The 26,949-nt window shown below is 40.4% G+C and overlaps 1 protein-coding gene across 1 annotated transcript in view; it reads right to left on the bottom strand.

Annotated features, from left to right (window-relative positions):
- TMCC1 (transmembrane and coiled-coil domain family 1) overlaps positions 1-26,949 on the bottom strand; it is a 181,324-nt gene that overhangs the window by 129,208 nt on the left and 25,167 nt on the right. The window lies entirely within an intron of this gene.

Raw genomic sequence — 26,949 nt, 5'->3', positions numbered from 1 at the left:
ACAACAGCTTCATCATAAGCATTATTTCTTTACAATGAAAAATATTTTTATGCCACCAACAGACCAAGCAAGTGAAGAGGCAACTTTGCTCTTGCTGAATTGAGGCCCAATTTTTGAAGGATAATCCAATTTTTGCTCATTTTAATTCAAAGCAATACCCCACCTTCATAGTCACTTTTAACAGAATTTTGGCACCATGGCTCAGATACGGGGCACTGAGTTTTAGTTTTAAAAACATAGACAAAAGTGGAACGAGCCTTTAAAGCATATTGTACGTCTTCATCATCATGATTTATTTATATAGCGCCGCTAATTCTGCAGCGCTGTACAGAGAACACTGAAATCAGTCCCTGCCCCATTGGGGCTTACAGTCTGAATTCCCTAATACACACACGCAGACACACAGACTAGGGTCAATTTTGATAGCAGCCAATTAACCTACCAGTATGTTTTTGGAGTGTGGGAGGAAACCGGAGCACCTGGAGGAAACCCATGCAAACACAGGGAGAACATACAAACTCCACACAGATAAGGCCATGGTCGGGAATTGAACTCATGACCCCAGTGCTGTGAGGCAGAAGTGCTAACCACTGAGCCACCATGCTACCCATCTTGCTGTAAGGTACTTAAATTAGCTGTTGGTGTGGGCCGTACTCTGGGCTGGCAATCGTGTTGCACTAATATCATGTGACCATCCGGAGACAATCAGGAGCTTGTGTAGAAGTCATACAGCTTGATGATGTCACAGCAAGTAGTGACATGCTCACAAACTTACATCTCTGCTCAGAAGAAAGACAATGTCATGATGACAATGTAAAAATATTAATACAGAGTGAACTATACAGCTGTAACACACAATATTATGAACCATATGTTCATTTACATGTATATGCAGATTTAGTGTGTAGTTGTGTGTAGGGGACAGATAGACTCATACATACAACAGAAGGAGGATGAAGGATACGTAACATATTAGTGTTTCCTTGATCTAAATAAGTTCCATATTGAGTTAACGCAAAACTCTCTTTATTAAGTAAACCCACATTTTAATGTTTGTTGTACAGTCTAAATATCTCTTCCCTTATTAGCTTGTTCTGGATACACAAGGGATGTACAGAATCAAGTAATGCTGTTCAGTACGCAGAGCACGGTGTAAAGGTTATCTGGCCCCAGGATAAGCTGCTGCAAATACAATACCATAATGATCATCACGTTTCCTGCAGAGCATTTCATCAAGTCACAATGCTCTGCTGAGTTAGGTGTCATGAATGTCTATCACAATCTGATCTATTTTGCGCATTTTACTGATTTGTAAATCTTATTTCAACCCATCACTGTATAAAAAAATGCAATTTACTTTACATGACAAAACTGTTGTTGCCATTCACTAAAATATATAGTTCAGAAAGCAGTATTAAATAGTTTTTTTATTTGGTAAAGAACATTTTAAGACCCTCTGTTTCTACTCTGAAGAAATTGAGCCACTACAGAGAAGGAGTTAAAGGACCACCCAAAATTGAAATAATCCAATATTATATAAATTACTCAGGGTTATCCTGACATTCCACTCCTACGGGTTAAAAAACTGATTTTGCAGGCGTTTGAGTTGCTTTGACATCACTGATCATCATCTATTTATTTATATAGCGCCACTAATTCCGCAGCACTGTACAGAGAACTCATTCACATCAGTCCCTGCCCCCATTGAAGCTTACAATCTAAATTCCTTAAACCGTCCCACCTCTATGCATGAATCAACCAATTCAGGAACTGCATTTCTGCACAGCAAGTAGGCAAATCTGTCACTCAAACTCTGCCTGCTTAGTTAGAAGAAACATCTCCTCCCCAATCATGACAACCTGCTGCAGAGGGGTAAGAGAGGACACAGTGGACATGTTTATTTAAGTATAAACACTCCAGTTATTTCATGTCTATAATATGCAGTGTGTAATATATATTAATGTCAAATAGTGGCTTTACTTTTCCAGCTGACTAACCCAATATACAAGAACAGGGGGGTGAGAGAATAGATTTATGAAAGGAAGTATTCTAAATTGGAATTGACCTCTTTTTCTTTCGTTTTCACTTGCTGGACTTCTTGGTTGGAAAAACTGTGCTCTTTCTTGTTCACGTCACAGATAATACAGCATACTTTTGTCAGGATGACACCAGGCGACCCTCGCTCTAGCTAAATATGGTTCAGCTGCCTAGTTACCAGCCAACTAGCTGGTATTGGTCACCCCGTCCGCAACAAGTGTTTTATCCTCCACCCAAGCACTACAAACCAATCACAGACAATAACAAACCAATTACACCCCTGTGGGTGCACCTGTGAGTTTATGTCCTGCGTGGGAGACCAGGAGGGTAATTAACCCTGCCTGCACCCTGTTCCTGCAGACTCCTTGGGTTTTTACCTATCCCTAGGAGAGATGTGCAAATAAGCCTCTTTGTCACAATAAATATAAACTTTGTACTGCTATTCATCATTAGACAAGCTGCAGACAGATGATAGAACATGATGTATAGGGAACACACGTTGCCGTCGCACAGAAGTTAATTCCAGCTTGTACACATACAAAGTGCTATGTCAGCGCAGGGCTCGAGGGGTTGGTGGAATGAGGCCCAGCTGCGGCTCCCCAGTGAGATGTCATGGATAAAACCCTCGCTCGCATGACACATCTCTGGGACACAGACATGTTACAGCTCCTGTAATATAACCAGGCTTGCAGCCGTTTGTCGTAGATACATGATGTTGCATTAATCTCCAAAACCTGTGTGTCTGAAAAAAGTCTAAGAAGTTACAGTAACCGGGTGAGAAATATGTTGCATCAACCTGTTTCATACTCTCAATTTATAGATAAAAAAATAAATGGACCTCAAAAATGTACTCCATATGCTGGGAGGACATTGAAAATTATCTTTAAACATTAAAAACTGTAGGGTCAAAAGCAATATTGTGTAGTCCCTGTTATTATGTACATGCCATCAGCACAGTGCCCCAGGGAAATTAGCTGATGATGTTAAGGTATGATACCATATCCGGTCTAACAGATGTCTCTGCAAAACCCAGGAGTGCAAAACGAAGCTAAGAATTCTGGGTATGAAATTCATACTAACGTGTCAATCATTTCTCTCTGTAGACCAGTGCAGACACTACAGCACCCAAATGCAACCTGTGGCTCTTCCATTCTCGCAGCATCCCATACCAGTCAGGGAAAATGTGTCAGGGTTTGGGATGTTTTGATTAAAAAAAAGCCATACCCCCACCTCCGATCAGGCCTCTGTATTATTTTGTAGCAGGTATGCCAAGGTGCACTGTTATTCTTCTGCCGTGCCCGCAAAGCTGTAATGGGCCTGATAGATAGAGGCACGCATACTGAGCGCAATGTGCGTTTGTTTCAGAACGTACGTAATTCAGGTCTGCACACGCCCGAATTCAGCAACGGATCTGAAGATATGTGTGCCGATGAATTGGGGTGCAGGTCTGCTCAGCTATACTACACAGAACACTGCAGGATACTTCCAATACCTATGTGGAATATAAATTCACGAAAGAACGTACAGAAAAAAATAATAATTTAATGTCACCTGTTAAAAATAAAAGCATTAATGATAAAACAGTTAAAAAGAAAAAAAGGCTTTTCAATTTTTCCTCTCATGAAATACATTTATTAGGATGATCTTAATGTCTGCTGAACATAAAATACATTTTTTACAGTTGCTCCGGATTTCAAACACATGTTATAGCATGCTTAGGAGACTGTCATCGCTACTGCTCAGGACTTAGACTAGCCCTGTAGCTGGAGCAAGAGATATGGCAGAAAAACAAGAATCTGAGAATCAGACACTACTGCTCATGATCAGCACGAGCTTGCATTGACTATGGCCAAACACCTCATTACCTCCCAGAAACAGTAAGCTTTGCTAAGTGTCCTTTGTGCACGAAGATGAATTGAAGATGGCTACGCTCTGTGGAGTATGGGCCAGTAATATTTTGCATGATATGCACAAAATCGCCTGTTTACGTCCCTTGATGGTTTCATCTTGCAGGCAGACTAAACACCACTGTCACTGTCTCTTCCTAAATCACATTCCATCGGCCACTGCCTGCATATAATGTAAACCTAATAGCCAAATAAGGGTAATTTATGAACTGGAAATATTGGTTAAGCTACGGAAACGTTATGTGCTTAGTTTACCCATCATGCAGTTCTCACTTCTAGGCTGCATTGGATGAAAACCCAACAAACGAATTTCTATGGCACCACATACATCTTTGTAAACATGTTTTTTTTTCTCAACAATTTACTTTGTTCAGTCAACAGGTTGTTTTTCCTAATCAGTACACATGGGAGACCTCACTCTCCATCTTTGTACCGCTTTTGCCTTGTGCATATAAACGGGCACCCCTCTTTCTGGTTTTGGGGAGTATATGCAGTTTAATATTTCTTTCTTTATTTTACTAATTTTATTATGAATCTATTGATTGTACTGTTAATATTTATTTTAGATTACCCCCAATGAGGGTTTTTTTCTAGTGCTGAAAAAGTTATTTATATAACATCACTTGTCCTAATTAAAAATGGCTGTGGGGATTGCCTCTTATCTATCTATCTATCTTCATGGAGCCTGAATAACCAATTACTACAGCTGACCATGAAATAGGCACTTAGCGGATGGTGCTTGTCAACAGCATATTAATTAGAACCTTAATTTCTCCGCACGCTACAAGAGGTTTATCCTGCACATTCTACGGTCGCATCCCAGCCTGCCCAAACATTATTACACGGAAGGCGTCATCTAGTAAATGAATTGTACATTTTGAAAGCCTTTAGAGAGCGTGTGAGCAATTAGAATACTTTGATTAAGTAAGAGAGACTATGACGGGGAGAAGTCTTGTGCAATTATCACTGAGCCAAGGTATGGAAATGTAAATTATTCATACACATCCGACTCCGTAATTGGTCACGGATAGGGAAAACTGCTTGGGAAAATGAAGGGAAGGTGATCTGCACGAGGAAGTTAAATGTAATTATTGCAAACAAGATTCTGAATGATTTTAAGTAGCTTCAATGTACAGGTCGATTGGGTTTTAGGTGTCCCAGGAAGGAATAACCGTAAAATATTTATTACTATAAGACTGTGAACCATTTTTAGTATTAAAGGGGCTGTACACTACCTTATAGTAAACGCTGATAACTGGGTTATCCGAGGGAGATATGAATGAGAGGAGGAGTCCAGTGCCGTACAGGACAAATGATTGGTTGTGAACTCACAACCAATCATTTGACGCCTTCTCTGGCATTGCATGCCTAATCTTCTATAAACCTCTCACAACCAATTACTAGGGGTGAAAACAATACCAATAAACTTCTCTGGGAGGCAGAGTGAGAACCCTGTCTCTCCGTCATCTAGAATTGTGCTGGCTGATACCTTGCCTCCTGGAATATTTGCCCCTGAAGGAGACAGACTCAGCAGGCATTCTATTAGTGTGAAAAGAAAGATGTCTGTAGTTCCAGGGGGACAAATTAAACATTTAACTTAGTTGCTTTTATTTAACACTTGGTTATCTAGAGAAATACACATTTGATGTTCTGAAGACACCAAACAGAGATTTGAGAATCTCCTAACAAGGGGCTTAATGTGGGGGCGGAGCAACTCGGAGGACCGGCCAATCCATTGGCCACGGTACCAATCTATTTTCTTGTTCAGCTATGAGGTATGGCAGCAATACTCAGTGCTAATGCCTGTGGCCTATCATCTTGACACGCCCCCGTCCTCCTCATTGGTAGACAGAAGAAAAGGGGGCATGTAATAAATTTTGCTCTCTCCCCAAACAGTTGAAAAAAAATAAAAGAATACACTTTACATACAATGGTGACATTTATTTTGCCATGTTATTTAATAAATATATAAATTTTTTAACCGTTTGGCAGTGCTGGTTTGGTATATAGATGTAACAATCCCCCCCCCCCCATCTGGAATTTGGAGGGTGATTTGGCTGGAGGGAAGCCCAGTGCTTCTAACCCTCTAAATTTATCTCTCATTCCTTTGTTATTATATTAAACGTAATTAAAGAACATGAGTAGGTAGACTGTTTTCAATGGTCTTAGCACAAAATGTTACCAATCACATTTCCGGATAAATCAAAATGTGGAAACTGCTGCCGCAAATTATACAAACTCAGGTTCTGAATATTCCAGATGCCCCCCCCCCCTCCCCCCCGCGGAGAGGAGATCAAACATGTAAATAGCCATTAATTCAGTCGTCTGATTTCTCGACGGGAAACAGCCTGTAAGTTTTGTAAACACAGAGACCGAGGTCATTTGCATCTGTTTAAATTCATTTGCAAATATTAAAATTTCTCATCCGCGAATTGACTTGTTTTAAAAATACATTTCACAACAAGCTTCGCTGAGGATCAATTAGCGAATACGGCGCAAAATATTTCAGAAAGTTTTGGGAGAAAGATGTGGGAAGATCTGTATACTTTGAAGGGCTCTTAAATAACAGCCAATAGGCAAGATCAATTATACGGGTACAGAGGTGTAAGTATAACAGAACCCAGTTATCCACCGTGCCTAGATGATACCTATCTTATAATACATAATCTTGCATTGGGCTATTTTATCCTTAATTACAATGTAATGTACAAGTGACATGAATGCAAAGCTCCTATATTTGGTAACTGGTGATGTCACTTCTGTAAAGTATATCCTTATATTTGGTGGCTCATTTTGTTCCACGATGCAATATAGAACACGAGGATATGAAGATTACCTTTTACAATAAACGTATCTTGTTTCTAACTGTAAGGCTGGGTACACACTACAGGGTTTTCAGACGATTATCATTCCAATCACACGATCAAAGACCGTTCGGCCTGATATCACATTAGTGTGTACACTCCAACGATGAAAGGTTTGTTGTTCCAAAGCTCATAGCGTTTCATTAGTCTTTTTCGAAGATGAAACAATGTCCTTCCAATCCTGCAGTGTGTACGCACTCACGACCAGGCAGTGTCCATAGATCTCTATGGAATGTGCAGAGTCACAATCTTTTCAGCCGATGATTATGACAGATGAAGAGCACAGATCTGAAGGTACATTGTGTAAAACGTGTACACTGTGTACATATGAATCAGCTGCTGATCGGGACTTTTTTTTTTTCAGTTGTTGGTAAAATTGTTAACGATATTGCATCGGGAGAAATTTTCTATAGTGTGTACCCAGCCTCAGTTTTCTATTATAAGGAGTAACCTGGATTAGAGCCGACGGTAACAGAGAAGGCGCATCTAATGAACCTGTAGTTTTTACAGTTGACCTCCGCATGGGGCTTTGGACTTCACTGCTCAAGCGCTTCTGTAACGATTTTACCAACGACTGAAAGTCCCGATGATCATGCGGATTCATGCGTACACACCTACACCATTTACCTTCAGATCTGTGATCTTCATCTGTCATGAACATCTGCTGAAAAGATCGTGACTCTGTACACTCTATAAATATCTTGTACACACTGCCACATTTGCGCAGAGCGGGTATAATTAGCTGAGCAGATTGAATTGGGCGGAATTGTGATGTCAGCAGTCACATGACCACAAGCTCCAAAATCTTAAGGGGCACGCGCCCCCTTGCTGTACCTAGGGAACGCGTCGGACATAGAATCCAGTAACATCCAAACTCCAGGTCAGTTGCGTGACAGTATCCTTTCAATTTACATTATCATAGTTTACAGTTGGGATACACAATTCCCATTATAATGTACTATAATAACATAAGCAGTTTATGAAGCTATAAACTGCTTGATAAAATAATTAAATAAATAAACAATTGTCTGGGACCCGTCGTAAATGTTTCTTTAATGATGTTACAGCTAAAAACCATTAGAGGACACTTTCTGTTCAGTGAATGAAGGAATGAATGTACCAACCAGACATTAGTAGTTTGCTTGTTAAATCATTCATATGATTTATGATCATGGTGAGGCAGGAAGTTAAGTCTTTCCAGAAAATGACACATTATGCTTGATGGAGTGTAGTACTCTCTAACTTGCTGCAGGTGTCACTGTTGCTATCTTTGAAGCATTTTTAAATAACTAATAAAACTAAATTATAAATGCCAATAACATTGACAAATATATATGTAAGAAGTCCAGGAGCTCCTCTGAACCGCCAACGTCCGTGGCTGTGATTGGCTGCGGGCAGCAGCAAACTTTTTAACTAATCCATTTAAAGGAAAATGGCTGCTCTCCGCGAGCTGCTTCAATGTCCTGGAAAATTGTGCTGGAGATAAATAAGATTAAATTCACACTTCCAGGACTTCTTCTTATCTGCGTATGAGCAGTTTATCATGTGTGGGAGAAGCAATACTGCTCTACTGCCATCCAATACAACTGCTGCCATTTACCTTCTAGCCCACTTACCCCTAACATGAAATCATTATTAAGGCATTTTAAACATCAGTATTCTACAAAATATATGTTTTACAAATATGGATAGTTTCAATACGATTTTTTTCTGTAAAGGGTATTAAGTTGTGTAGCCTAATATTTTATCATATTGTTATTTAAACAGTATTTATATTGTGTGTAATATTTTTGCTGATTTTCACACTTTATTGTTTTAATTGTATTAGATCTACAAGACTCAGGGCACCTGATTCATTAAGGAAAGTGAGGCAAAAAACGGAGTACATTTTCTTCTGGACAAACCATGTTACAATGCAAGGGGTGCAAATTAGCTTATTATAAGTTAAATACTGTCTGTTTTTTCATGTAACACACAAATACCTGATAGCTTTATTTTTACACTGAAATTTAAAGTTGATCTAGGACATGCCCTTCTCCAACTATAAATTTACCTCCCCCTCCAATGCAACATGGTTTTGCCAAGGTGCAAAGTTAATTCTTTTTTTTTTTGCTTTACTTTCCTTACTGAATCAGGCCCAGTATGTTATCTATATGTTATTATCCCCCTAGAATCTTAAAACAGAAAGTTAAAAGTGTTCCTGTTAATTAACATTTTCAAATACAGTAGTTTATTAAGGACCAGCAAGATATTAATTATACTTGATGATTATTATACTAAATGATTATTTCTCGTTATTTATCCTTTGTTAACAGTGTCATTCACCTTGGGATGGATCTCGCTCCTTACTAAGTACCCCAGGTTTTATTTTTTATTAGCAGGCTACCTCTTTAATATAAAGATGATGCTGATATTCCCATATCCAGGAGTCTCTCCTATATCTCATTGGTCTTTTTGCAATAGCGATCTGTGCTGCAAATTTATATGACTGTTACTTTAAAAAAGAAAAGTCTCTTCTGAGCCAGTCATGTGATGGCACAGGAAGGAGGGAAGCAGGGTGTCACTATAGGGCTGCAGGAGGTGCGCAGTCTAACGCACCCCAGACACAAATAAACAAGGAGGCGTGAAGTCTAACGCACCCCTGGTATTCACCAGGGATCCCCCACAAGGAGCTACGGACTTGACTGTGTGAGGTGTGCATGTCGCGGTTCTCCAGGTTAGTCATCAGTGCAGTAGTGTGGAACAGGAATAGTCGAATGGTCCGGGTCAGAAGCCAAACAGGAGCGGAGTACCCAAGGATAATGCAGAGAATGGTCAGCGGGAAGCCAGAGGTCAAAAGGCTGAAGCTGGTGAACCAATACTCTGGCGCCAGATACAGCCAGAAGGAGGTTTAAATAGAGGGAAGTGCTGCGGTTTTCGGCGGTAAGAACGTAACCAACCGCTAAGCAGGTGTCTCTAGCCGCTATGCGATGGTCTGCGCATGCATGTGCAACGTAACTGCCCGGAATCAGGAAGAGAGCCCTGTTGCCTAGATTTAGGATATGAATATTCCAAAGCCTCTCTGATCAGAACACCCTATGTCGTGTGACTTTGGTTGCCATGGTAATCACTTAGAAAACTGCAAACTATTCATCTCAGCTTGAGTCAAACCTCTAAGGAAAAATTAACAGCTCTGTGCATTTTCTTACTAGTAACCTAGGTAATTTATGTTAAAAATGTTACGCCTGTTTTTTAGAGGGAATTGCACCTTTAAGTACACCTTATTTTCTGCCTGTCTGCCCTCTTTAGTAAAGCTATGGACTCTATAATGAACCTACAAGAGTAGTTTTGAGAAAAAGAATAAGTAAAACTTCTACATTTAAATTATGTTTCTAAGGACAGAGAGCTATTTAATGTTGAGATATTCAGCACAGATATCTGCAGAGCAGCATGCTCTAATTACTGAAGGTCACACATTTAAAACGCTGTAATTAAATAAGGTCACACATGTGACATTGAGAGGGTGGATAATGCCAGAGATGTATGTGTAACAATGACTGCATATACCATCGTATATAAATATATATATATATAAATATAGATTTTGTGGATTCATTATCATGCACTCGGATGGTAATATATGGCTCATAGAATATCTATAGATTAATGTAATAAATTCCTCGCTCTGGTTCATTGCCGCATTAATATTCCGCCGTCGGACAGCCCTGCGCAGGAATTTACAAGAACATCTTATTTATTAAGGCAGACAAGGAAAAAACGGAAAGAAACATTCTGTTTATAATTGCGCAAATCCCCTTCAAGGACCTAGTGCCCAACCCAAGGCCTGGTCTAATTTGTATTAATATACAATCTCTCTTCGTAGCATCGCTGCGGTTAGGGCAACAACAGGAAACATGAGGTTCCATTATAATAAGACTGTTATTTGGTATAAATTGGATGAACTTGGATGAGGAGTGTTCACAAACCAAAGCCAAGCAATATCTCAGAGATAAAAATTCATAATCAAATAGCTTCAGATGTGTTAACTCCTTGGGTCCTGAAATTTAGTACATTTACATTGTTCTGCATAGAATCCTATTTATGAGATGCTGGTTGACACTGAGGGCTAGATTTACTAAGCTGCGGGTTTTGAAAAAGTGGGGATGTTGCCTATAGCAACCAATCAGATTCTAGCTTTCATTTATTTAGTACTTTCTACAAAATAACAGCTAGAATCTGATTGGTTGCTATAGGCAACATCCCCACTTTTTCAAACCCGCAGCTTAGTAAATCTAGCCCTTAGAGCTAACTGACCAATATATATGAATATGCATTTATTTTAAAGTGTACCCATTGCCTCAACTCACAGGCAGTAGCTGTTTTGTGGGCTGGATCAATATTCCTCAGAATGCAGCATAGCAATTCACTAAGAACCAGCGGCATCACCGAGGCACGAGCCTCCAAGTACCTCATTAATGTCAATTGTTCCAAAAGACTAGATAGGTTTCATTCTCACGGCTTACACCTGTGCCATATAACTGTACCTGCTTATAGCTATCAGGCCTCTAATTCATTATCAAATATATTAAATCTACCACCATCATCTCTATAGTAAATGGAATTCCACAGTTTTACAACCCTTACAGTAAAGAACTCTTTCCTGTGCTAGTGGAAAAATAGTGCTCGGTTTAGTATTATTTCTGCAAATTTCTGCTCCCATCAAATGCCAGCATCTTGTTCCATAAACATTGGTATTTTGGTAAATATTTTACAAATCCAGGCATATCATGGTTTTATTTACATAAAATTGAAAAGAACTACATCATCCTTAAACTATATGTAATATTGATCATAGCGCCTCTTAATTTTGTGTTGGCTGAGTCATGTTTTCACCCTGCAGGTGGTCTGCTAATAGTGACATTGGGCCTTATTCATTAAGGAAAGTTAAGCAAAAAGTTGAGTAAGTTTGCGGGGCAAAACCATGGTACAACACAAGGGGTGCAAACTAGTTTATTATTTTGCACATAAGGAAAATACTGTCTGTTTTTTCATGTAGCACACAAATACTTGATAGCTTATTTGTACACTGAAAGTTAAAGTTGATCTAGGACATGCCCTACCCCAACTAAAAATCTGTCGTCACATTTTAAATTTACCTCCCCTCCAATGCAACATGGTTTTGCCCTACTTACTTTGCTTAACTTTCCTTAATGAATCAGGCCCATTGTCTCTGTAGGTTTGCTGTCCGTGGTGCTGAAACTTAAGAGATAGAGAAAGAGAGAGGGACAGAAAAAGATGGGGGACAGATAGAGGGAAAGTGGAGAGAGAGAGGGGGGGGGGGACAGAGAGAGAGAGGAGAGAGAGAAGGGGCAGAGGAACAGACAGACAGAGAGACATAAATATAGCAAAGGGAGAAAGAGAGAGGGAAGGGCGAGAGACACAGAGGGACAGAGAGAGAGAGAGAGAGAGAGGGTCAGAGAGAGAGAGATAAAGAGGGACAGAGATAAAGAGGGACAGAGAGAGAGAGGGGGGACAGATAGAGGGAAAAGCTGAGGGAGAGTGGGGGGGGGGGGGGACAGAGAGAGAGGGAGAGAGAGAAGGGGCAGAGGAACAGACAGACAGAGAGACATAAATATAGAGGGGAAAAGAGAGAAGGAAGTGAGAGAGCGAGAGAGAGAAAAGGGGCAGAGGAACAGACAGACAGAGAGACATAAATATAGAGAGGGGAGGGAGGGAGAGAGCCACAGAGAGAAAGAGAGAGAGGGACACAGAGAGAGAGGGGTGCAGAGAGAACAAGGTACAGAGAGAGATAAAAAGAGAGAGACAGACAGAGAGGAGAGAGAGAGAGAGAGAGAAGGACAGACAAAGACAGAAAATAACAGAGAGAGATTAAAAGAGAGAGAGAGGGACAGAAAGAGAGGAGGAGAGAGACAGACAAACAGAGAGGAGAGAGTGAGAGGACAGGCAGAGAGAAAAATAAATAAAGGGATTAAAAGAGAGAGAGGGACACAGAAAGGGTGAGAGAGGAGGGAGAGACAGACAGACAGAGAGAAAGGGGGAAGAGAGAGGGGACAAATGGACACACAGACAAAGAGATATAAATAGAGAGAGAGAGAGACAAAAAGAAAGAAGGAGACAGACAGAGAGGAGAGAGGACAGACAAAGACAGAAAAAAACAGACACGGATTAAAAAAGAGAGAGGGACAGAGAGAGAGTGAGAGGAGGAAGAGACAGACAGAGCGAGAGAGGAGAGAGAGATCAGAGGGACAGAAACAGAGAGACATAAATAGAGAGGGAAAAAAGAGAGAGACAGAGAGAGAGACAGAAAGGAACAGAGAAAGAGAATGAGGAAGAGATAAAAGAGAGACAGAGCGAGAGATGGAGACAGTGAGAAGAGGTTACTCTGTTCTGCAGTGCACAATAACCAACAGCAACCATTCAGCAATTAGCTTTAATTGATCTAGTGCACGTTAGACCATGAAATGAAACGTCTGGTTGGCAGCTATCCATTGGCACATTGGCGGTTTGACGCTACTTTAGTAAATAAACTCCCAGACAAAAAAAGAGTGAGATATGGCACATCAGACACAGGCAGCCTGTGGCTCTTCAGTTGTTGTGGAACTACAAGTTCCAGAATACCCTCTCTGCAGCTGAATAGCCACAAGTTGCTTAGTTCTACACATATATGTAATAGGGAATTGTTAGTTCCATAATAACAGACCTCACATATGTTTTAAAAAGAAAACTAGGACAACCCTATCTGATTTTCTGAGTTTCTTTAGCTCATAAATAACAAACCGTGATTTAATTTCCATAACTAATACCATAAATCAGCAACAGCGTACCATTGCTACTAATTCAGATTATCTAGGGTTCATCAGATACCTGAAGTATATTACAAATATTTATTCCACATAACTGTCCGGGGAGAAGCACGACTCCTAAACATTACCCCATATAGCAGAGTGCAAGCTTCTGTGAGCGAGTCAGCACAGACCTTTCTCTTGGAAACAGCCTTTTCTGGAAAAGAAAAGTCATTGGAACAAATTAGATCTGCAGTATTGGGGCCATGCTGTCTCTAGGGATGTGCGCTGTAGTTTATTGGTAAAGACCTTTGTTGCCAGATGTTCTTTGCCAGACGTCAGAGCTGGGACAGAGATGTAACCGTGTCAGCGGAGGCAACAGGGTCGATACTGATCTCTATCAATTCAGTCAAGGCTAGACAAGCAGCTCTTCAGAGGATGGGGTACTACAAGTTTCAGCATGCAGTGAAAGCCCCTGGGAGTTCCACAACAGCTGGGCAGCCAGTGGTTACTAACCTCTAAGACACCACAATCCCCTTTCCCAATAACAGGTTTTTCTTACATTAATTACTCATTGGCTGATTAACTCCAACTGAATTGACTAGGAAGAAAATATTTTTTCAATGCAATTTAATATTATAGGAGGGAAGTGATAAGAGGAGTCATTAATACCAGAGGTGCATGTACTTGGTTTGTGAATATCTGTAACACATTTATTTGTGTCTGTTAAGCAGAAGATTGGGATACATTGGGCAGAATTTGCAACAGTTGTGTAGGTTTGACATTACGAAAGAAGAAATATACACTTTTAAATGATAACCCAGTTTTTGAGAAGGATTTGCAATATAAAAGCAAAATATTTCTGTTTCGGCAATACCTAAATGACTGCCCCACACTTATTGAATGACACCCAAAACGGAATTATATAATATATATATATATATATATATATATATATATATATATACAAGTTAACCCGTGCATGATACTCATGCATTCTAGTCAAATCAAGATACTTAAGGTGTTAAAAAGGTTCTTGTCATGCATTTGGGCCATAGCCCAGGCCTCAACCACCAACCACTCCCCACGGTGACCCCCGGCAACCACCAACCACTCCCCACTGTCACCCCCGGCAACCACCAACCACTCCCAACTGTCACTTCTCCTTCAAGAAATATATATATATTTTTTAAAATCTTTATAAACACTTTAACAATTAAATTAACAAATTAAAAACATCTTAGTATACCAAATTTCAGCCCTTTCTGAATTTTTTTTTACACACACACTAAGAATTTAGTAGGTCAGTGTATAACGCCGCCCAGCAGGTGGCGCTGCAGCTTGGTTTTATTTTTTCCACACACAGACAGACTAACACACGCCACTAGACATTTATATTATCGATATATATATATATATATATATATATATATATATATATATATATTACAGATATCTAAATATAATCGATGAGAAAAACTGTAAAACAAACCAAAGCGTGTGTTTAGCTATCATAATGAGTTAAAAATATAAGAGATGGTATCAATTTGCCAAATTATAATATTTTTTTTTTCTGAATAAGGTGTGGATTGAACATGAGTTACTAGCAAGATACATAAACAAGACTTGTAGAATAGAATAAACCATAACAGTTCTTCACAGTATTTTTAAATGGTAAAGGTAAAAAAGAAAGCAAGTAGAGGGAAAGAAAGGGATTAAAGTGGGAAGAGTCAGGGTACGTTCTACGAAATTCTGCAATAAATTAGATAAACTACAGTCCTAAGAAAGTCAGAACTTTAAAGGAAGTAAAAAGGATAAAAGTCAAATAAAATGAGTATATTTCTTATCCGTGATGGTGTGGGATCCGGTTCAACTCATCCTGAGATCTCAAGATGAAGAGATCGATAGTGAAGTTACAACGAAGAGTCCTAACTGTGGAGAGTCCTAGGGGGGCCTTACTGTGGAACTTATTTCAGTAAAAAAACCATGGGACCCATATTTGATCATGCAATATGCCAGATGTATTTCTTAAGGTTGTAATTTACCTATATATTCTGTGATGCTTTCACCCAATCATCAGTCTCTCCACAACTGGGACATCTACCCAGAGAATAGACTGGGCTGCTGTGTTGGTGAGAAACTAAATCACTGGAATCCCTGTGATTCTTTTGGTTGGAGTGAGGGATATAATAAAACGGCACTCCTTAACTGGGGTAGGGGGCCCTAATCACCACACTGAGAGAAGGACAAATAGAGAAGAATGCGGAAATGTTAGGAGGGTAAAAGGCGATTGGCACATGGCTGAATGTTGTAAGTTTGGGACTTAAATGATCGGGAATATGGTTGGCATGCGACAGGGGTATATGCCATAGTCACTAGTCTGAAATCCTGGATATGTTGGGCATACTGCTGATGGGTATGAGTCTTTAATCTGGTCATAGCTGGTGGGATTGATATTGGTAGGAACTGGCCTGTTAATGTGGTGGACTTCAGGCTGTTGGGCTGGTTACAGGTGTGATAGTGGGTATGGAACTATGGTGGGAATTAAACTGGGCACATGGCTGTATTTTATGGGCATGAAACTCATGAGACATTTATTCTGGGCACATGGCTGCAATGGTGGACAGAGGGCGGACAGGACATGAAGGCACAAGGCTGTAAGTGATGGACAAGGGGCTGTTATCGTGGTCATAAGTCTCCATATGCTGTGCAATGGACTGTGGTGGGCACAGTCCTGTATGTGGTGGGCATGATGCTGTTATATTGAACATAAGGTTGCTGTCCAGCCTTCCACCAGGTAGGTCCCAAAAAGGGTGGTCAACAATGTTATAAAGTATGAACGGAAGTGTCCAAGACAATACAAACACAACAACTAAGAAATTAGAACATCAGAATTATATCTGAAATTGCCTGATAATATGAACCAATTAATATTTTTGCAGTAATTTTTGTTTCTAAGTTGACTGGTTTTAGAGCCTATAGGTCCGGGTCTGCAGAGCCGATAGGGTTTGCTTGCTCTGCGTCCTACGCTAGAAAAACACAGGGCTTTTTATAGTTAAAATATCCAACACTTCTCTACATTACATCAGCTCCCATCGCAGAGTGATTACAGTAATTATTGTGGAATTCTCTGTCTGCTACAAGCTACAGCGCTGCGGCTCCAATGATTCTGGTTCTTCGCACTCGGCACAGAGAAACTCAGCTTCCCCAGCTGAGATTAATATATGTGCATTTTTTTAAAAGAGAACATTGTAAGAACATTGTGTCGAAGAAACAGCTTGAAGCGTAGAAAGGTTGAGAGGCAGCGTGACCCTTCCTGATTGGCTGGCTGCACTAATGTCATTATTCCAAGGGCTGAAGACGGTGGGCATTGTAATAGTCAGGCTTACAGTGTATGGGGGGTGAGGAAGTTTTCAAAGGCTTTACTGCAAAATATGATCTGGTGACACAACTTTTATTTAAAGGGACTTTAAATTATACCTCCCCCCCCCCCCCCCCGCCCCAGATGTCAGAATGGGAGGGTCCTGATCACGGGCATCGGAACCTCAAATCTGGTGGAAGGGGATTTACTAGTAAAATATATATATCCTTCAAATAAAACTGACAGAATATTTGTAGAGTATCTCCTGTCACGTAAAACGAATACTCTAATGACTGGCAGATGCTCTGTTGAAAAGATATTTCTTGGCAAACACAAGCAAGTGTTCTTTAATTATCCACTAGAGGCGCTGTTCCATTGGAGGGTATTACGTTTTACCTAGGCCTAATAAACAGTATAGTGAACTTTTTTATTTCAACTTCATTGATTTTGACTAGATTGATTTTTCCTGTTGCAGATAATTTATGTATCAAATTTATTATCTCCTACTTTCCTTGCTTTCTTCCTAACAGCAAATCCACCCTCATCTTTACATTATGAACAGCTTAACATCTTGCTAACATTAACCTCTGATCTTCTGGCATCATGTCCATATTTGATCATAAGATATATATAGGCTTAGGAGATGTATGGGAAATACAATTTAAGAAAACTACAAATACATATATAACGGTATTTATGTGTATATATTATACTACGCATGATGAAACATTAATGAATATTTTTAATATGCATCTTTTCTTTGCTTTTGTTAGAATAATATTTATATTTATAAATAATATAATATAATCTCCTCCGACCCCCCTCCTTCTTTACATTCCCAGCACCCAATTGCTATTAAATACAGGGACCGGGCATTAAACATTGAAGGTGTAAAGGCTATAATGTAAACATAATATAACTTACAAAGTGTCCAAAAGAAGGCAAAATAAGTAGAATTACTCATTTTTTATTGCTTCTTATCCATGCGTGTATGTAAAATGGCGGCACGTTTCATGTTTCTTTATGCCAAATTAAGAGTGAAATTAAATATTTGTTATAGGTATACATCCAACCGTTGATGTATATATATATATATATATATATATATATATATATGTTTATCTATATATATATATATAGATATATATATAGATATATACACACACACACAGTATATATACTGTATGTCACAGTGTATAAATGTACATAAACTGCTCTTTTATCTTCTACTCTCCTGCTCGTTACGCCAAAGTTTGTATATAAATGTGACTCAGTATCAATCTTGCTCGGTAATTCTCTCAATATCGCCAGTGTTAAGCTTTGCCCATCATTGAATTAGGGGCCCGAGCCTTTCTCCATTAAGATCACTCGTCTTGTAATGTGAAGATTGCTACTTATACACAGCACTTTACAATCATTCCCTGGACGGTCTTGGTTCATTCTGCCAACCTCAGTCGCTACATGAATACACAAAACTGTTCTTAGAAAATAGAAGGCATGTGAGTACTAAGTCTGATTCCGTACATGTCCTGAGAAGCCATTCACATCACATGTCTGCACTGTTTAGGATAACAGATCTCATCTGTAAGATAAAACAGTGTTGGCTGCTGGGCTGAAAGCTCAGAACCCCCCCTAATGATCCTCTGCCTAGAGCGGTCCTGCCATGGTTTGTGAGACACCGAGGATTATTGACGTCTTCCATTATTAAATGTGACAGCGTATTTCTAACCTTCTCAATCTGTTTTGTTAAGTAGTCTTTGCTTTTCACTGTTCCAAGTTCTGTGTATTTGAAATGATTTTGCAGTGTGTGGTTCTCCCCAGTGAAGAGATTCAGGCGAGCATTTTGAATGTTCCATAATAACAAACTATGAAATGTTCTATACCAAGACAAACGTCAAACTGCAACATTCCAATTACAGATGTATCAATCAGACACAGGTGCTTAAACTGTATATACATTGTGTTCCTTTAAACAGCAATAGCTGGTGAATAAAGGTTGAGGCTTGTGATCTCTTATGGGACACAGGGCACCTACCCGGTTGGTACTCTGCAGTAGTAAATGCTATAGTTATAGAACAGTGATAGGCAACTGATGTCCCAGGGGCCGCATGTGGCCCCCTGAGCTTTCACCTGCGCCCCCAGTTCCTTCCTGAGGAGGAAAGGTATCTAGGAGTCACTATTTCAGGTGACTTACAGGCAGGTAAGTAATGTAACAAAGCAATGAGGAAAGCAAGTCAGATACTTGGTTGCATAGAGAGAAGAATCAGTAGCAGAAAGAAAGAAGTAATAATACCACTGTATAGGTCATTGGTACGGCCTCATCTAGAATACTGTGTTCAGTTCTGGAGGCCGTATCTCCAGAAGGATATAAATACATTACAGACTGTACAAAGAAGGGCAACTAAAATGGTGCATGGTCTACAGCACAAAACTTACCTGGAAAGACTAAAAGATAGAAGATAGAAGAGAAGGGAACGGGGGGACATGATAGAAACTATCATATATATCGAGGGTTATAACAAGGTGCAGGAGGGAAACATTTTACAAAGGAAGAGAAGTATTAGAACACGAGGACATGTACTGACACTGGAGGGAAGAGAAGTATTAGAACACGAGGACATGTACTGACACTGGAGGGAAGAGAAGTATTAGAACACAAGGACATGTACTGACACTGGGGGGAAGAGAAGTATTAGAACACGAGGACATGCACTGACACTGGGGGGAAGAGAAGTATTAGAACACGAGGACATGTACTGACACTGTGTGGAAGAGAAGTATTAGAACACGAGGACATGTACTGACACTGGAAGGAAGAGAAGTATTAGAACATGAGGACATGTACTGACACTGGGGGGAAGAGAAGTATTAGAACATGAGGACATGTACTGACACTGGGGGGAAGAGAAGTATTAGAACATGAGGACATGTACTGACACTGGGGGGAAGAGAAGTATTAGAACATGAGGACATGTACTGACACTGGGGGGAAGAGAAGTATTAGAACATGAGGACATGTACTGACACTGGGGGGAAGAGAAGTATTAGAACACGAGGACATGTACTGACACTGGGGGGAAGAGAAGTATTAGAACATGAGGACATGTACTGACACTGGGGGGAAGAGAAGTATTAGAACACGAGGACATGTACTGACACTGGAGGGGAAGAGAAGTATTAGAACATGAGGACATGTACTGACACTGGGGGGGAAGAGAAGTATTAGAACACGAGGACATGTACTGACACTGGGGGGAAGAGAAGTATTAGAACACGCGGACATGTACTGACACTGGGGGGAAGAGAAGTATTAGAACATGAGGACATGTACTGACACTGGGGGGGAAGAGAAGTATTAGAACACGAGGACATGTACTGACACTGGGGGGAAGAGAAGTATTAGAACACGCGGACATGTACTGACACTGGGGGGAAGAGAAGTATTAGAACATGAGGACATGTACTGACACTGGGGGGAAGAGAAGTATTAGAACACGAGGACATGTACTGACACTGGGGGGAAGAGAAGTATTAGAACACGAGGACATGTACTGACACTGGGGGGGGAGAGAAGTATTAGAACACAAGGACATGCACTGACACTGGGGGGAAGAGAAGTACTAGAACACGAGGACATGCACTGACACTGGGAGGAAGTAGGTTCAGAGGAAATGTGAGGAAAAACTACTTCACAGAAAGGGTAGTGGATAAGTGGAATATCCTCCATTAGAGGTGGTAGAGGATAATACAATAAAGCAATTTAAACATGCTTGGGATAGACATAAGGATATCCTTACAAAGAATAAAGGATCAAATAGGGTTTGAGGTGTCCATAGGTTAATAAAAAAAATGGGCAGATAAGATGGACCAAGCGATTCTTATCTGCCGTCAAATTCTATGTTTTCGGCTTTATTGTCAGATATTTTTGTTATAGCTTATACACTTATACACTTATTTAAAATACTGAGCCAACTTCTCCCACCAAGAGGAGAAAAATTTGCTACCCTTGTAATTCACCTATCATCTGGCATATCTAACCGTGCAGATGTCTTTTGAAACAGACATGTCTGCTACAGATACTATTCTAGATAACACATGCATGATGTCAATAAGAATACAAAACCTTTCTGGAGATTTTCCCTGCATCCTTCTGCATCTCAAAATTATCTTTAGTGACTCCACGGCCTCTGAAATGCATTCACTATCACAACAGACAAGAGGAATACAGTAATTCAGAGAATATCGAGTTCTCAGAGGATTCAACTCCGCTATATAAATATTCAGTGGAATCTCAAAAAGCACTCCAGAAATAAAAATACAGCATTGCCTCGATGGTACAAATTGCAGACTATTGACATTCTGCTCACTCTCCCCCAGCCATGGAGAGAGTCGTGGTCTCATTACTACAAGTAAGAAAGTTAGAAAACATGATTTGGAATATTTATATCTGTCTTGAAAATTATTAATGAAACAAAGGACAGTGAATTACAAAGCAGCGTTGCACATTCTTAAATAGACTTAGAAAACTTCTGCTAGCGGGTCCCTCTAGTGTTGCTGCAGTTTATTAAAGCTTAATATCGTCTCAGTAACTAAGGGAGGATTATTGACATTCTACACAGAGGCATTCAGGCTAAGCTGCTCGCCTGTGACTGCTACTGTGGTTAATATCTGTTCTCTTTTTTGGGGATTTTTAATCACAATATTGGATGGCCTCAAAACAATGATAGGCATCCTGTTGCTGGGACTTCTAGTTCCACAAAAGCTGAAAATTCTCAGGTTTCTCAATCGTGCTCTTTTATGTTATTACAATGCAAACATGTTCCTGTATGTGCATATTACAAACAATGCAAATCAAATCTAGTCAATTGTCTGAGTTTTGATGTCATATTGTTCTTCTCAGTGTCTTAAGGATTAAGGGCTGTGTTAAAAGGCAAATTACAAATTACATTATAATACAAGCTACAAAACTGTGGCTCAACCCATATAGAATATATCTGCTAGAGAGGTGCTTTCTAATCAAGCAGTAAAATGTTTAAATCTAATAAAGTAATAATAATAGTAATACCTTTAACCTTTACTTGATTTGTTCCTTAAAATCGAAAGCTATAGACCTAATTGGTGAAATTACAACATACTGGAAGGTGCTACACTAGATATGTTGTGTTGTTATGACAGATATTGATGAAGGAGTCGGGCTGTGCTCCCACCGGAATGTGACTTGTTAGACATCAGTTCAGCACCACGGAAAGCAGCCTCCAAATCAGTTAAATCGCAAAGCTCTGTCTGTAGTGTGTAGAATTATAACACTAATCTTCAACAACTCTTCTCCTCACCTGGCAAAGCAGACACACTTTTAACACTTTTTCCCCATCACATCATCACACACTTCTCATCTCCCTTCCTCATCCTCACACACTTGTCATCTCCCTTCCTCATCCTCATACACTTCTCATCTCCCTTCCTCATCATCACACTTGTCATCTTCCTTCTTCATCCTCATACACTTCTCACCTCCCTTCCTCATCATCACACACTTCTCACCTCCCTTCCTCATCACACACTTCTCACCTCCATTCCTCATCCTCACACTCTTCTCACCTCCATTCCTCATCCTCACACACTTCTCATCTCCCTTCCTCATCCTCACACTCTTCTCACCTCCCTTCCTCATCATTACAAACTTCTCACCTCCCTTCCTCATCACACACTTCTCATCTCCCTTCCTCATCCTCACACTCTTCTCACCTCCATTCCTCATCCTCACACACTTCTCATCTCCCTTCCTCATCCTCACACTCTTCTCACCTCCCTTCCTCATCATCACACACTTCTCATCTCCCTTCCTCATCCTCACACTCTTCTCACCTCCCTTCCTCATCATCACACACTTCTCATCTCCCTTCCTCATCATCACACACTTCTCACCTCCCTTCCTCACCCTCACACACATCTCATCTCCCTTCCTCATCCTCACACACATCTCATCTCCCTTCCTCATCACACACTTCTCATCTCCCTTCCTCATCCTCACACTCTTCTCACCTCCCTTCCTCATCATCACACACTTCTCATCTCCCTTCCTCATCCTCACACACTTCTCATCTCCCTTCCTCATCATTACAAACTTCTCACCTCCCTTCCTCATCACACACTTCTCATCTCCCTTCCTCATCCTCACACTCTTCTCACCTCCATTCCTCATCCTCACACACTTCTCATCTCCCTTCCTCATCCTCACACTCTTCTCACCTCCCTTCCTCATCATCACACTCTTCTCACCTCCATTCCTCATCCTCACACACTTCTCATCTCCCTTCCTCATCCTCTTCTCACCTCCCTTCCTCATCCTCACACACTTCTCATCTCCCTTCCTCATCCTCACACTCTTCTCACCTCCCTTCCTCATCCTCACACACTTCTCATCTCCCTTCCTCATCATTACAAACTTCTCACCTCCCTTCCTCATCACACACTTCTCATCTCCCTTCCTCATCCTCACACTCTTCTCACCTCCCTTCCTCATCATCACACACTTCTCATCTCCCTTCCTCATCCTCACACTCTTCTCACCTCCCTTCCTCATCATCACACACTTCTCATCTCCCTTCCTCATCATCACACACTTCTCACCTCCCTTCCTCACCCTCACACACATCTCATCTCCCTTCCTCATCACACACTTCTCATCTCTCTTCCTCATCCTCACACTCTTCTCACCTCCCTTCCTCATCATCACACTCTTCTCACCTCCCTTCCTCATCATCACACACTTCTCATCTCCCTTCCTCATCATCACACACTTCTCACCTCCCTTCCTCATCATCACACACTTCTCATCTCTTCCTCATCCTCACACACATCTCATCTCCCTTCCTCATCACACACTTCTCATCTCCCTTCCTCATCCTCACACTCTTCTCACCTCCCTTCCTCATCATCACACACTTCTCATCTCCCTTCCTCATCAGCACACACTTCTCATCTCCCTTCCTCATCATCACACACTTCTCACCTCCCTTCCTCACCCTCACACACATCTCATCTCCCTTCTTCATCACACACTTCTCATCTCCCTTCCTCATCCTCACACTCTTCTCACCTCCCTTCCTCATCATCACACTCTTCTCACCTCCCTTCCTCATCACACACTTCTCATCTCCCTTCCTCATCATCACACTCTTCTCACCTCCCTTCCTCATCACACACTTCTCACCTCCCTTCCTCACCCTCACACACTTCTCACCTCCCGTCCTCTTCATCACATACTTCTCACCTCCCTTATTAATCCATCTCTTATAATCACTACAAACAGACCCATCTCAAAATCCTTACTTCCTCATACAAATTACCTCACATGCTCAATTCTCTTCACTCCAGCATTAATCACGTAACCACCTACATAACCCCAGTAGGTCTGAGTGTTATACAGCCATACATAGAGATCAGACCTCATCACCAAAATATCACATCCCACCCTCACATTACACAACTCATCACTACACATACTTTATAATGTCCACCTACTCAGGATATTGCTACATTTTCACAATTCATCAACCCACAGATCTTGCTTCTTTAATTCTTTATTTATACTGAGTATTTATAACCCCATGCATTTCTACAAACTACTAGTCCTTCTAAATGCCTTGAGCTGGACAAATGGAACTAGTCTTGAAAAAAAAATAAAAAAACATTGACAACAATATACAAGGTTGCACTGAACAGCAGAATCCCAAAGCAGCCCTCCAGGGTGCAACTAGTATTTTATGTCTTTTATTTCCAGATGCAAATATCATATTATCACTTACAAATTGAACAGATCTTTCTCATTTCATTACCCCAGATACTCCTCATTCTTACATTGTAGATTTCATTATAGCCACCAGTTGTCTTCTCCCCTGCACATACTTGTCACCTCATTGGACTAAGTGCTGACAATCCTTACACTGATCGTACAATCACTTCTGATCGACTTCTCTCACATTCACTGTAATCTCTGCCTCATACTGGCCAATTACAATCACAGACCTGCATCGGACTATTGTTAGGATTCTGTTTCTGTTGTTGTTTCCCTGTGTGTGAGAGCTCTGTGCTTTCAATTCGTTTGAGCAGCAATGCAGGTGTGCTACCTGCATGTGTTAGGATTCTTTTATTAGATGTCAGGTTCTGCTGTATTTCCCATTGCATGAGAGCTCTCTGCTTTCTATTAGGCTGAGCTGTATTGCAGGTGTGTAACCTGCATTATCCTGATTGGTTGCTTACACTATCTTTGCCAGTGATAGAGTTTTGCTTCTAGCGGTAGTGTCCTGGTTCCTGTTATGTATTACCCTGAGTCTGCTTTTTGGTTCTGATCCCTGACGACGTCTGACTATGATTTTGGTTCTGATCCCTGGCTATGGCTGATTACTATCCTGGTTCTGATTCCTGGCTCTGTCTGACCATTCATATTCCTTTTACCTGCCTGGCTGCCAAATGCTCAGCGCTCCATTCCTAGCTGGGTCGGTGGTGTCCCGAGAAAGCTGTAACAGCTGTACCACTACCATTAATACAACCTGTTCTGTTTGCTGAAGTCTGGTGGTACATATCTCTGGTGTTCAGTTACTATGTATCCATTCAGATCTGCATTCTGACCATCAGTTGTTCAGCTCCACTTAATCCAATTGGAGTGGTAAGAATTTGCATTGACTTTTTGTACTGCTCCAAAAGCTATAGGGTATAGGGACTCTGGGTCTGTCTCAGAATACTTTGGATTGTCTGGATTTATTTTGTTATACTGCTGATAAGTACACTGTGACAGTCTGCTGTACCACGTTTGCTGATTTGGGTTAATCTCCTGCGCTGATATTTGGTCTTTCTGTATCCTGCAATTCTTCCTGTATGTAGCAGAGCCATCTGCATATGATCCTGAAGCTAGATTCACTATTACTGTTAGAAAGTGGTCAGATATTAGATAGATAGATAGATAGATAGATAGATAGATAGATAAATAGCAATATCCAAACAGAATTACATGATGCTATCATCATCCTTCACACACATAGCTGTACTGCTTGAGAACAGGTTCACCTGTTGTAAAGCAGGGTTACTCTGCTCCGAGCCTGCCCCAAAGCCTTAACGCCTCTTGAGCATTTCATAGACAATTACAGTAAGCTCTGCAGCTCTCGATTGCCCTCTCAAGAAATCCGCCACTTTAAGATGAAATGCATGCTCCACACAATGTCACATTGTTGATAAATATATGAATATTAATGTCCACGCTTTAGATTATGCAAGGTAAACAAAATGTCAGCTGTAGTATCATTCATTTTGAGTTATAAAAGACACCTTATATCAAGATCATCTTAAGAGGCAGCCTTGTTATCAGTAATCCTCATTTAACTATTGCATTCAGCGGTGTATAGCAGACTCTGGCAAGCTGTGGCTAACAAGCTTTTGTGGAACTGTAAGTACCAGCATACTTTGTCCGTCACATATTTCTGTGTTCAGGATTTTTGCTAAATTATAGCACTCAATATTCTGTGCACACAGAGAAGTATTATTATTATTAATATATTATTATCTTCTAGTTATAAAGTGTTAATAAATGATGCTGTTCTGTACATTGAGGGGATCAAATAAAGCACATATGTCATGCAACAGTAGGTAATGATGGCCCTGACCATATGAGCTTACACTCTAATAGGTGTAGGGAACACTTGATACATAAAGTAGTGTAGGTTTGGGGTGGGAGTCTCTTGTATAGTATAATGTTGAGGGTCAGACAGCAACGAATATATACAGCAATATATCCCTTCCGGTAAAGACAGACAGACAACATGGCATGTTGGCATCTTAACACCCTATGCTCAAATGTAAGATTTAAATGAATTATTTAATAATTGAACCATCAAGACCCTAACTACAATTTACGGTATATACAAATTTTGTTCTCTTTGTATTCTACTGCTTCACTCTTCCTGTGCCAAAGGGTGAAAATAATCATCTTCTTTCTTGACATA

This window comes from Mixophyes fleayi, chromosome 8 (genome assembly GCF_038048845.1).
Source record: "Mixophyes fleayi isolate aMixFle1 chromosome 8, aMixFle1.hap1, whole genome shotgun sequence".
Lineage (NCBI taxonomy): Eukaryota > Metazoa > Chordata > Amphibia > Anura > Limnodynastidae > Mixophyes > Mixophyes fleayi.
Note: the sequence above shows the minus strand (reverse complement) of the source record. Positions and strands in the feature narration are given on the sequence as shown.